Below are 12106 nucleotides of genomic sequence, written 5' to 3'. Positions count from 1 at the left end.
TCTTGTCATCTTGTGTAGAGACACAGGATGATGCAAGTCCTAATTACAAAAATTACAAGAATTGGCCATATTTAAGTCACTGGAATAGTAAAAATGGTAATGCAAATTTCCTACCCACTCCAACCTTATTATATGTATTTTACAAATAATCATCCATAACTAGTTGGTTGTTGTGTGATCGCAACCTATTTGGTATTTGGACCAATTATGGGCGGGAGTTATGATGTAAATGTATGTTACATTATTTTGGATTGATGTGGAATATTTAATAAGTTAAGTAGAATCAAAATTAATATAGAGAAAAGAGATGTTATTTTTTATTATGACAAAAAGGCATAGATAAGAGTCGTGTTTATGTTAAATCTTATAATAATACTTGGTAAATATCATATACACAAATGTAAATGGTCTGAAAGGATATCCAATATCACCCAATTCAAGGCTAACTTGAAGATTTATTTAGAAACCTTGCAAGGACTCTCAAACCGCAAAGCAATAAGAGCTATGGACATTTACAAATAATTAAATTCCTCTTTTTTAATTTAACTATGTATACCCTCTTCTGATTTTTTTCTTCTTTAATTTGTGAAAATATTTTTTTCTAAATATCTTGATATGAATGTTATTGTTCATCATATATAATACTCAAGGTTAAAAATGTTATTGTTTTATGATGCTATATGAAACTTCTCAGAGCATTATTTTTGAAATATTTATATCTGTTGAATATGTGAGAAATTTGTACAATTGTATAATTTTGGAAATCAAAAAAAAAAAAAAAAAAGTTTTGAAACTGTAAAGACTTACAGGTTACAGAGTTGCCAAGGCCGTGTTTTTTGAAGCAACCCCAAAATAAGATTATTTAGCCTCTGAAATGCGAATTTGACCAGGTGAACCCAGATGACGAGGATTTTACCCTCCAAAATTCGATTTTTACCGGGGGACCCCCTGAAACGCAACTGGGTGGTTTTTGCTGTGAAAATCTGGCAACCAGTTACCCAGTTATGAATTGTAACATATTAATGAGTTGCTGACATAAATGTAATTGCGTACTACCACGATTATTTTCAGTTAGTATATTTAATAAGTAAAAGATATTTTTTTATTGTTACTCTTGGAAAGCAATATAAAGCAGAAAATAACAACAGTAGCCTATTAGCCTACGAATTATTTAAAAAAAAAAATTAAAAAGCGTTTAAAAAATCCAACGTTTCACAGTAAAAGAAAAATATAATGTTGCTGATAATGTAGTTAGTTGAAGTGGTTGTGCATTTCCATATGTACATAATAGTGGGCATTTTGAAGTAATTTGGGCAACATAGGGAAAAAAAACAGTTCGAACATTGTTGCAAATTAACACAATTTTAACTCTCACTACACAAACTTAATGTGGAAATTATGCTGATGAATAGATTTAAACTCAAAATCCAAAGTTAAAATGGACAGAAAATTTAAATTACGGTTTTACTGGTCACTGTCATAGGCCTCAGTACAAGGTTACCGTCCATCAAAGCTGTAACGTTAACTGCGCTCGTACAGTGAAGGCTCACCACACAGTTTACAATTACCAATATGTACCAACATACTATATTTATGTATGCTGTAAGCTTTGATACTCACTTTTTATCCTATCCTCACAATGACACAGTTCTTTTTTGGTAGGATACAAAATAGCTCTACACAAAGATAAACTTTCACTTTCGATGGCCAAGTCATAACAACAGTGGAATAAACCATTGCAGCTTCAGAGGGGTGCTTTGAGTAATAAATCTAACAGTGTTTTACCTAGAAACTGCTCCACCACAGTCCCAAATCACATATCGTAATTATTAAAATATTCCTTACTATCATTAGCCTACTTTGGATTTGAATATTCACGTATATTTTTAATGGCTTGTTTTGATGTCGGATGAACTGTTCTACAGTAGTATTAATGATAGCCAGAAGGGGGCGATGTTGCATTATTTTAAAATAAAAGTTTCAGGTTTTTTTTTAAACAGACTCAAGTGAGAAGCGTTTAATGTGACTAATACCATTTAAAAGTAATTCGCGATTAACAATACAGTCTGTGAGCGATATAGTTTAACTGCATACATGTATGAAATGCATTAATGCTACTTGTGCATTACATTAATGTTCTTGGCAGATGTTTCTGCAGGGCGTTTTAAGAAAGTGCATGTAAATGGTGCAGTATGTAGCTACAAAGTAAATTTAAACATTGCTTAATTTGCTATGTGTACACTCTTTTCCTTTAGAAAAAATAAGTATACTTCAAGTTTTATTAAGTATTTATAAGCAAATTTAAAGTATATATTTTTTTAAGTATACTTAATGTAGTAGCCTATAGTAATATGAATGTACTAGTAGTAAGTGTACGATTTCAATACTACAGTAAATTGGCACACGTTGTTGTGTAGGCCATAAAAGTATACTTTCAGTGTAACCGTAGTAAACTTTGAATAGCCTACACAAAGTTTACAACTACGTTTTTTGTTTGTACTTGTGGACTTACGGGTATACTGATAGTTAAATACTTGTGGCAATTTTTTATTGTTTTTACTGTTTAAGAAAGAACACTTTTTGAAGTATAGGCCTACTCTCAGTAAACTACTAGTTTAATAGTTTTATACTGCAAGTATATTTGTAAAGTTTCTTTAAGTAAACTTAACATACTTATAGTTTACTATTTATTTATTATTTTTTCACATTAATTACTAGTACATTCCTATTTAGGTATTATTTTTATACTTGAAATATACCTTTAACTGTACTTTAACACTTTTCTCTGTGCCAAACAAGACATAGATCATAGATATCATCCATCAACACCCCTATAGTTCTGTACCTCTTCCTGGGTTGACATTTCATTCGGTAACATTTGGCAGTTTTGATTCATATGCTATTTAATGATTGCATGCCAAGCCGTCACAAGGGCTGTGCCGAGTGTGTGACCGCACAGGGCCTCACGCCAAAGTAAAGTGACAATCAGAGTCCTGCAACGGGTCGGGTATCCGCGGGTACCCGCATAAAAGTGGCTAAAACGGGTGGATTGTGACATTCCTCAAATTCACGGGCGGGGATGCGGGCGGATAATTAACTCCTTGCGGGCGGGTAGTAGCGCGGATGAAAAATATGCGCAATATTTGTATGTCTAAATGACCATTATACGCAACAATTTGACCCATCACGTCACCACCACTGCGACAGTGCGACTTTTGTTGATGCTTCTCGTAGCCTAGTTGGAGCGAGCATTGCATCTCCATGTTTTCTGTGCTGATGCGGTCGTGATGAGTTCATGTAGGATAACATGTAAGGGTTGCGCTGCCAATAAAGCACCTAAAAGCTGTCACAAAGAACCGACAAAAAAGTAATGATTATGATTATGTAAAATATAGCAAGGAGACATGTTAATTGTTTATTAATAAACAAGTGTTTTCTGTGTCAGTGGCTGCAAAGATGAAGTTGACGATGCTGACTCGCGATCTTCGCAGTAGTGAACGCGCCTGAGAGAAATGCACATTTCATTCGGATTACATAAGCAGAGCAGTCTGTTTTCTTTCGTTTTGAATTGCTCTGTTTAAAAGTAGACATTCCAATATAGATATATTCCTCAGGTCTGTGAGGTAAGTAGGCTACCTTATATGAGTTTTAGTTTATTTATGATACGAGCTCCAGTTCTCCCCGGCGCCTCCGTGTCGTGATCATCTATTGTATTTACTTCTTATTTATTAAATACAGGCAATTGGTTGATGAAATATTGATTAAAATTAAGATACAATTAATACAAAACGAAATTAACTTTAAAGAATTTTAAGAATTTTTTAAAAGTTAAGAACTTTAACTTTTAAAAAATAAAGCACTTTAATTGGAGTGATTTTAGCATGTGTGATTTATCGCGGGCACGGGTCGGGTAACGGGCCAAATATTAACGGGTCTGGGCGGGTGCGGATTTAATTTTGATATTATCACGGGTGACGGGTCGGATCTGGTGCTGAACTTTGCGGGTACGGGCGGGGGCGGGTCTCCAAAAATGGACCCGTGCAGGACTCTGGTGACAATTACAATTTTGATTGTTTAAAGGCAATAGTTAAAGTTCATGTTTTTGTCCTTCGAAATACTATAGTTAAAAGACATAGCTATTGCCTCAGGTCTACTGTTGCTATAGTAATGGGGCTCTAATATTGCTATTACCAAACTATTTGTTGTTTGCTTTGTTTTGTACATTCAGTTTTACAGCATTACGTTAAAGAAAGTAAACTGTGGAATTGAACTGCGCACATATTTCAGATGTGTTTGCAAAATGGCAAGTTCACACAGGGCCTCGCACTCCCCTTTGCAACGGGCCTGATTACATGCACATGAGAGATGCTTATGGTGCATTCACACTCCCTCGTATTTACCGAAATCTTGAGATGACAACACGTGATGTTGTATTCGGAGCTGTTCACGTCCTTTGACTGGGAATTATGCGTTTCTATGGCACCACAACCAACGCCTAATGAATCTACAGCAGTCAGGTGGTATATCAGCCACGTGGTACATCTGGAAGCTTTCAGAAAACTCCCAGCTTACAAGTTGTAATTACGAGCTCTACGAGGACGTGAACGCTTTTTACAAGCAGGAATCTCGTAACTACAAGAATATTAAGGCCGCGTGAATGCACCTTTATATTGCTTGTTTCTGCTGCTTCTGCTTTTTTTGAACCAGAGATTCTCTTTCAGATGTAATAGCGCCCGCTACCGTATTACACTGTGAACACACACATTGCAAACTGTGATACACACCTGGAGCAGTGGGCAGCCATTAGGCTGTGGCACCCGGGGAGAGACTGGGGTTAGGTGCGTTGCTCAAGGGCACCTCAATCATTTCTTGTCAGTGCTGGATTCGAACCAGCCACCTCGGACTCGCTAAACATCAGGCCACAACTGCCCCTAAAGGGATAGTTCACCCAAAAATGAAAATTATATCATAATTTTCTCACCCTCGTATTGTTCCAGTTCAAACCTGTATACATTTATTTGTTCTGCTGAACACAAAGGAACATATGTGGAGAATGTTTGAAGAATGTTTAAAACCAAATAGTTTTGGTGCACCATTGACTTCCATAATATACAATGGTGCCCCACAACAAGATATGCATGCTCTGTTTCTCTGTTTTTCTCTCACTACCATTGGCTGATGATGGGGTCTGGCTCTTTGTTTAAATTCATCCCAAATGTGCTCAGTAGTGGTTCAGGCCTGGGCTTTGTGCTGGGGTGACCACCATCAAACAAACCAAATGTGGGATGATTACTACGTTTGTGTGGGACAATGTGGGGCATGTTACCAACACTAAAACACAACCTGAAGCTGTTATATAATGTCTATCTAACTTAATAAAGACATTTGTATTCTGCCTTTCAGCTGATAAAAATACTTTGTTCTTTAGTCCCTTCCAGAAAACACCACTACATCACAATGTAACATAACATGTCTTTATTTTACATGTCATTTTACATTCAACATCACTTACCCTAAAGGCAGCAGGCATCATGCAGATAACTATTATTTTGAAACAGTTCTGACCAAGTCCAACTCCGTTCCACATTTTGATTGACATCCGTCACAACCTACTAGTGACCGTTTACTCCTTTCTTTTCAACCATTGGATAGGATTTAATAAACGGCTGTTGTATTTGTGTAAGGCGGGATGTTACTTCTGTCGGAGCCTGTTAAATATAGGTGAAAAACTATGCAGCAAAAAGAATAAAATGCTTTCTTAAAAACGCATAAGAACACATGCACATTTTCCTAATATGATAATTAAAAACCAACAGTCTGATGAAAATGTGGGACATTTTCTCAATATGTAATGTGCGGGACAAGGAGTGAAAATGCTGTGCAGTACAACGCAAATTGGGACGGGTCACCCTACTTTGTCCAGGCCAGTCAAGTTCTTCCCCAAAGTCAGTAAACCCTCTATTTATGGACCCGCTTTGCGCACAGGTTGTTCTCATGGAAATAAAAATCACTCTGTCCAATTATGCAACAAAATACAAAGCACAGATAAAATGCCATTGTTTGATTTAGCATTAAGATTAAGACAAGACAGACAGACAGATATATAGATAGATAGATAGATAGATAGATAGATAGATAGATAATTTTTTTCCTAATTATGTTATATTATTATATTTCTGAATAAAAGAAAAGCGCCCCATTTTAACTAAGTATTTACATTTTTCCTGAGATTTATTGTTTTTCAGAATCTCTACACGTGTTTGGAGCTTCCTTTGATTTTAAATCTGTCAATAATTACCAGCTCAATAATTGCATAGATTTCATGCTGTTGTTGCAGTTGATATTTAAAGTTTTCTCTTTATTTCTGTCTTAAAAGCATGAATTTCCAAAGACAAGGAGATGGTGGTCACTAATTCTCTAACTTTGGAGTTTTCTCTCTTTATTTCCTCCAGATCACACTGCATCACACCCTATCCCAACAATACTAAATCGACCAAAACATGAATGTTACAGGACAGAAAACCTCCAAAACACACAACCAACAAGCTGTAACCAAGAAGACTTGAAGAACAAGCTACATCCAGCAGCACTGAGGCATCAGTATATGTGTGTTGCTGCAAATATTACATTTATATGAAATATTAAAATGTAATTATTCTGTGCCATTTTCTAATGAAGGAACTCCCAATAATCAGACACATGGAATTGATTACAAAGATTATAAGAGCACATTTTACAAGACAATGTTATTTCAGTTTCTATAGTTAAAAATCTCACAATTAATTCAATGTTTCTTGCCATTTCTTTGTGTTTGAGAAATTTACTAGCAATTTCTGAGTGAAAATTGTTTCTACACCATTTATTTCAGTCTACAAAACATCTTCAAGCACTATTATTATGAAGCACAGTCCTGTAAAACATGCAAACACAGCAAGAAAGTACAGTAAGTTCATATGTAAAGACATTTCAATAAGGCAGTTTTTAGAACCATAATGACGTCAGCAGTTTAAATCAACCCATCATTCACACTTTAATATGAGCAGTTTATGGATGTGTGTTGGGGTTGATCTCTGTGTTCAATATGAGCTGATCATCATTTACTGACCTAAAGACTGTTATTGTCACAGACACGTCAGGTTCCACCTCACTGCCTTACCCACACACTCAATCACCCGAGTTCTGATCACCGTCACCTGCACCTCATCATCACTGCAATCATCAGCACTATAAAGCACCCACACTCACACACAGCATTTGTCCGGTCTCGTTTGCACTACAGCATCTGTATGCTTACCTCAAGGACTCCTAAACGCCATACTTACCTGCTCCAGTCGTCTCCTTCAGCTCCTTCGTCTCCTGGTCCCCTCGTGTACCTACCTGCTTGTGTGTGTGAGTGTCTCCGCGGTCATCCCTCTACTCATCTCTCCATCTGCATCTGCAAAACATCAAAGGACAGTATCACATTCCCTCATCCATTCAAGAACTGCTATATACTTGCTATTTCACCATCTGCTCTACTGTTTACCAAATAAACTTACCAGCATTGCTTTTATTCCTGCCTCCGTGTCTCTGTTATAACAGAAGACCGGACCGTAACAACTATTGGACAGTATGAGCACCGACGATCCGTTCCAAGATCTCGTGGACGCATTGCGCCGAGCACTCACACCACAACCACCCTCACCGCCTTCCACCAACGCTGCAACTTCCGCACCTGCCATCACCGCTTCTTCGCCAGCATTCACCGCCAGTCCCATGGCCAAACCGGCGCCCTACTCAGGATCGGCAGAGGACTGCAGCGGATTCCTTCTCCAATGCGAACTGGTCCTGGAGATGCAGCCGCACTTCTACCCCACCGACACGGCTAAAATTGCGTTCATCATTTCACAACTGCAAGGTAAGGCCCTACAATGGGCAGACTCGCTATGGACTCAGAAGGGCTCCGTTGTCAAGTCATATTCGGCGTTCGTCTCTCACTTCCGTGAGGTCTTCGGGAAACCTCTGACAGATTCATCAACTGGTGAGAAACTCTATAATCTGAAACAAGCAAATCTCTCTGTTAACGAATATGCCTTGCAGTTTAGAACGCTAGCCGCCACCAGCGGATGGAATGAACAAGCCCTCATCACCACTTTCCGTCAGGGATTGGAGCCTAATGTGCGGCTGCATCTCGCTGCATACGAGGACTCCATAGGACTCGAACGCTTCATCCAACTCGCCATCCGCGTGGGTTCTCGTATGCAGTCGTGTCTCCTCGAGCACCAGGGCCAGTTACCGTCTACCATCCTCCTCCGTCGGTCCGAGCCCGTCAGCCCTCCAGAACCAGCCAACGAGCCAATGCAAGTAGATCACTCACGCCTCTCAGCTAGTGAAAGACAAAGAAGACTGACTCTGAACTTGTGTCTATACTGTGGATCACCGGGGCATGTCATCTCTACATGCCCAACCCGTCCTCCTCGGCCCGTGGTGAGTGCAATAATTCCTTCCATTCAGAAGATGCAACCACTCACTACCATGATAACCCTTACTGCTGCAAATACCTCTGTTCCAGTGGTGGCGCTCCTCGACTCAGGGTCAGCAGGAAACTTCATCTCCGGTACCCTCTGTCGACAACTCAAGCTCAAGATCTCCCCGTCTCCGGTTAACTATCAAATCCACTCCATCACGGGCAAACCCCTGAGCCGTAAGACCGTCCGTCATTGTGCTGGACCACTTCAACTCCGCGTGGGCATGCTACACACTGAAAACATCTATCTGCTGGTTCTGGAGGAGTCCACTGCTGACGTGGTTCTAGGGCACCCCTGGCTGGAAAAACACAGTCCCACCATCTCCTGGCGCACGGGCGAAGTCCTGAAGTGGGGCGACCGCTGCTTTCCTGACTGCTTCCCAGAACTTCCTGTTCCGAGATCTCCACTCTCCAAGACTCTCTCTATCAATGCCACGTCCATCGAAAGTCCTGTAGACAAGCGCTCTGTGGATGTTCCCCCCGACTACGCCCACTTCAGTGACGTTTTCTGCCCGCAACGCGCCTCCAAGCTTCCTCCACACCGGCCATGGGACTGTGCCATCGATCTGCTACCGGGTGAGCCAGTGCCCAGGGGACGCATTTACCCCCTGTCAATACCGGAGGAGAAGGCCATGGAGGAATACATCAAAGAGGCCCTCAGTCAAGGTTACATCCGCCCGTCTACTTCCCCTGCTGCTTCAAGCTTCTTTTTTGTGGCTAAGAAGGACGGAGGCTTGCGGCCCTGCATAGACTACCATGCCCTCAATAAAATAACAGTCAAGTTCCGTTACCCACTTCCCCTCGTCCCAGCGGCCCTGGAACATCTCCGCGGTGCCACTGTGTTCACCAAGTTGGACCTCCGCAGTGCGTATAACCTCATCCGGATATGTGAGGGGGACGAGTGGAAGACCGCCTTCGTCACGCCCACCGGACACTACGAATACCTTGTAATGCCGTATGGCCTGGTCAACGCCCCCTCCGTATTCCAGGATTTCATACATGAGGTGCTCCGGGAGTTTCTCCACAAGTTCGTTCTGGTGTATATTGACGACATCCTCATCTACTCCCGGAGCTTGGCCGAACATCGCCACCACGTTGCGGAGGTCCTCCAACGCTTACGGCAATTCCAACTCTTCCTCAAAGCTGAAAAGTGCTCCTTCCAACAGCCCTCTGTCCAGTTCCTGGGGTACGTGATTGACCACAGTGGCATCCGGATGGACGAGGGGAAGGTCTCCGCCATTCAAACCTGGCCCACTCCATCAACAATTAAAGAACTCCAACGTTTCCTAGGATTCTCCAACTTCTACCGCCGATTCATCAAGAACTGCAGTACCATCATCAGTCCACTTACCAACCTGCTCCGTCACCAGCCCAAGTCTCTGTCCTGGACCCCACAAGCCACCAACACCTTCGAGACCCTCAAGAGAGCCTTCACCACCGCTCCCCTCCTCGTCCACCCTAACCCTGACTTACCTTTCGTCGTGGAGGTGGACGCCTCCACCACCGGAGTGGGAGCGGTCCTCTCGCAGCAGCAGGGGATACCAAGTAGACTCCATCCATGTGCCTTCTTCTCCCGCAAGCTCAACCCGGCGGAGGTCAACTACGACATCGGTGACCGCGAACTCCTGGCCGTCAAGCTTGCCCTAGAGGAGTGGAGGCATTGGCTGGAGGGGGCTACACATCCTTTCCAAGTTCTCACCGACCATAAGAACCTTGAGTATCTAAAGGCTGCCAAAAGACTCAACCCTCGCCAAGCTCGCTGGGCTATGTTTTTCTCAAGATTCAACTTCTCCATTACGTATCGCCCCGGTTCAAAAAATACCAAAGCTGATGCTCTCTCTCGCCTCCATGCCCCAGAGGAAAAGCCCGAAGCCCCAGAGACCATCCTACCGGAGTCAATCTTCGTGAACCCCATCCAATGGTCCGAAGAAACCGTTCCCTCCTCCAGTGCCTCCACACGCACTCCGCCGGGTTGCCCCCAAGGCTTGCAATACGTCACACGGGCACAACGCACTCCACTTCTGCACAATACCCACTCTTCACTTGGCACTGGCCACCCGGGGGTCAATGAGACCCTCTCGTTGCTCAAACAACGCTTCCGGTGGCCCAACATGGCCAACGATGTCAGAAGGTACGTGCAGGGCTGCAGGGAGTGCGCCATTTCCAAGAGCCCACGCCATCTTCCCACCGGCAAGCTCCATCCTCTGCCCGTTCCTGAGAGACCCTGGTCACACCTGGGAGTGGACTTCGTCACCGATCTCCCTGAGTCTGATGGTCACACTTGCATCCTGGTAGTGGTAGACCGCTTCTCAAAATCCTGCCGTCTGATCCCCCTGGAGGGTCTACCTACCGCCATGACCACCGCAGAACTGTTATTCAACCATGTTTTTCGTTACTACGGAATACCCGAAGACATCGTCTCCGACAGAGGACCCCAGTTTATCTCCCACGTCTGGAAGGCGTTCTTCTCCCTCCTGGGTGTGACCGTCAGCCTGTCATCTGGATACCATCCTCAGTCGAACGGGCAGACGGAACGGAAGATCCAGGAGATAGGCCGCTTCCTGCGTACCTTCTGTCACGGCCACCAGAACTCCTGGAACCAGTACCTGGGTTGGGCCGAGTATGCACAAAACTCCCTCCGTCAAGCCACAACTGGATTAACACCGTTTCAGTGCGTACTCGGTTACCAACCCCCACTGTTCCCCTGGGATGGGGAACCCTCCAACGTTCCCGCAGTCGACTACTGGTTCCAGGAGAGCGAGAGGGTTTGGGACTCGGCTCACCACCAACTGCAGAGAGCCCTGCGCAGACGCAAGATGACAGCTGACCTTCGGCGCTCCGACGCTCCAGTCTACCAACCGGGGCAGAAGGTCTGGCTGTCCACCAGAGACATCAAGATGCGTCTGCCCTGCAAGAAGCTGAGTCCCCGCTTCATTGGCCCGTTCACCATCATCCGGCAGATCAACCCCGTCACCTACCGTCTCCAACTCCCAGCACAGTACAGTAGAATTCATCCTACATTCCACGTATCACTGCTCAAACCTCACCACCCTTCTGTTCTTCCCTCCACAGAACCTGACGTGGCAGCCGCCGAGCCCCCCCTTCCACTCATCCTGGATGATGGCACTGCTTACGTCGTACACGAGATTCTGGATTCCCGGCGCCGTGGTGGTCAACTCGAGTATCTGGTCGACTGGGAAGGCTATGGCCCCGAGGAACGCTCATGGGTTCCCAAGAATGATATCCTTGATCCTATTCTGTTACAGACCTTCCACACCAACCATCCGGACAGACCTGCCCCACGCCCTAGAGGACGACCACCACGACGTCGGGGTCCGCGGCCCTCAGGAGCGGGCCGTGGGAGGGGGGGTACTGTCACAGACACGTCAGGTTCCACCTCACTGCCTTACCCACGCACTAAATCACCCGAGTTCTGATCACTGTCACCTGCACCTCATCATCACTGCAATCATCAGCACTATAAAGCATCCACACTCACACACAGCATTTGTCCGGTCTCGTTTGCACTACAGCATCTGTATGCTTACCTCAAGGACTCCTAAACGCCATACTTACCTGCTCCAGTCGTCTCCTTCAGCT

General features: G+C 43.6%; 1 protein-coding gene across 1 annotated transcript in view; it reads right to left on the bottom strand.

The window, feature by feature from the left end:
- The window catches only part of LOC137004414 (NLR family CARD domain-containing protein 3-like), a 43175-nt gene extending 41465 nt beyond the window's left edge, over window positions 1–1710 (bottom strand). Inside the window, exon 1 of the mRNA XM_067364705.1 lies at window positions 1621–1710. The gene's annotated coding sequence lies outside the window, so the exon portion shown is untranslated. The remainder of the gene's footprint in view (window positions 1–1620) is intronic.
- Between the last annotated feature and the right edge of the window lie 10396 nt (window positions 1711–12106).

This window comes from Chanodichthys erythropterus, chromosome 17, assembly GCF_024489055.1.
Source record: "Chanodichthys erythropterus isolate Z2021 chromosome 17, ASM2448905v1, whole genome shotgun sequence".
Taxonomy (NCBI): Eukaryota; Metazoa; Chordata; class Actinopteri; order Cypriniformes; family Xenocyprididae; genus Chanodichthys; species Chanodichthys erythropterus.
The sequence above is the reverse complement of the archived record's forward strand: the minus strand, read 5'-3'. Positions and strand labels throughout refer to the sequence as shown.